This window comes from Argopecten irradians, chromosome 4 (genome assembly GCF_041381155.1).
Source record: "Argopecten irradians isolate NY chromosome 4, Ai_NY, whole genome shotgun sequence".
NCBI lineage: Eukaryota > Metazoa > Mollusca > Bivalvia > Pectinida > Pectinidae > Argopecten > Argopecten irradians.
In genome coordinates, this window is record NC_091137.1 from 13,906,285 (window position 1) to 13,908,159 (window position 1,875).

The 1,875-nt window shown below is 33.2% G+C and overlaps 1 long non-coding RNA gene across 1 annotated transcript; it reads right to left on the bottom strand.

The window, feature by feature from the left end:
* Positions 1 to 221: 221 nt before the first annotated feature.
* LOC138322398 (uncharacterized) lies at positions 222 to 1,673 on the bottom strand. The gene is made up of 2 exons (XR_011208385.1): positions 1,307 to 1,673; positions 222 to 738 (listed from the first exon to the last, which is right to left on the bottom strand). It is a non-coding gene; the product is annotated as an uncharacterized lncRNA (long non-coding RNA).
* Positions 1,674 to 1,875: the final 202 nt, after the last annotated feature.

Consider the following 1,875-nt stretch of genomic DNA (forward strand, 5'->3'; position numbering starts at 1 on the left):
CGTAACTTCATTTTTCATACAAAACAACGAACTTGTCTGATGTATTCAATGTTTGAAGTACACATTTTTCGTATTTGCATGTAAAAGGTGTCATGGTACACATTTGTCAGCAAAATGGCCTAATGCCATACTTTGACTTGAAATAGCATTGTCGTCTTTGAGATCATCTTGAATAAAAGGTCATTTATTAACGAATTCAAAGACACACCATACAATACAAAAATGTTTGAAAACAATTTAATAAAGTAGTCACTATAATTGCATTTTACATTAAATTACAATATTTGAAACGTTCTGTTTCAATAATTGCTTCATACATATCATTTTCTCTTACATACATTATAATTCAATGTTTTGAAATTATATTTCAATAAAAGATTAGTCAATATCAGTGTCTCTTGCATACAATATATCTATAAAAAATAAAATTTGACACGCTTTATCCAACCCTGTTTCTTCATTATTTTAGGAATTGTTGTTTTCACGCAAAGCCTTCATCCAAAGATTCTTCGTCGTCGATTACAAGCCGCCATACAAGATCGGAGGCGAGCGCCACAGTTGCTGGAAAAGCGACATCCCTTGAAGACCCTCGAGCACCTAATTCTACAGCCCAAGCCTGAGATTAGTCCTCCCCTTCGTCTGCCCCAGGCTTCAGTCTCAATCGGAGCTACAGCCAGTAGCAAGATTGTTGATAGTATTGCTATCGTAAATACGTTAGGGGTCTTCATGGTGATGCAGCTGAAACATTAAAAAAACTGCTTGAAAGCCCTAGCGAGAATTTTGTTTTGGATAAGTTGGTAATAATTTCAGAATACGCATTTATGGAATAATAAATTAATTGTTGAAAAGAGAAAGCAAACTAAATGTGAAAATATTAGGAATATTGCCAAGACATGCGCCACCCTCCTACCACCCTCCTTTAGCATTTTCTAACAGTTGTTTATAGAAACATCGAATTAAGATATGATTCTAGACTACCTAATATATATATAAAAAAAATATAAAGAATACTATCTAATTGAAACCATGTTGAACAAAATGTCATGTGTGTTTTGTAATGAGGCTATGTACAGCTTATGGACACCATTTCTGTTAGCGTCGAACAACTGAAATAACTTTTATTTTTGACCGTCGCAAGTATCCATACATATATCAACTTTTTATTTAACCAGTTTTTTTTATTAGAAGGAAACAATCTTTTGAAAGAAGTGACTATTTTGTCGATTTATTTTCCCACGTTTTAAATAATAAAATGATGTTTTTGTAAATTATGCAAGAACAATATTTAGAGAAGTTAAAAACGTACCTGTGAGTTGGGGTTGATTTTCAGATTATTTTCCTCGGTAGACACGCACCTGTTTTATAGGTTAAACCAGACCCATCATTTACGTAAACCTAAGACGGAGTGTCTTAATTATACATAACGTCATGTAAATAATTACCGCAATGACGATAAATTAATATTTGATACCTCAGCTTTTCAGGTATTAACCGGGGGGGCAAAAAATATATAGAATGATAAAGAATTTCATTGATAAAATATGGACAAAGATTTGTTCAATTTTATATAAACACCCATTCATGCCGACGCAAAGGAGTTTATTGCTTTATATAATGAAACGATCCAGGTTTTCTAGACCCTTTTCATTTTACCTGTATCAAAATACAGGTAAAAAAACTAACAATGCTTTCTGATTACAAAAGATTATTTCGCACTGACGCACCTAGGGTCGTATGTTTTATAAACAGTCAAGGATGTTATGGATCGCGTCCCCATTGGTTACGTATATCTCAAACGATGATAAATACTCCGAAATTCATAGAACTATTCAAGGAACAAAAGCGGATCAGGTGTGCGATATATATACTGTTGTA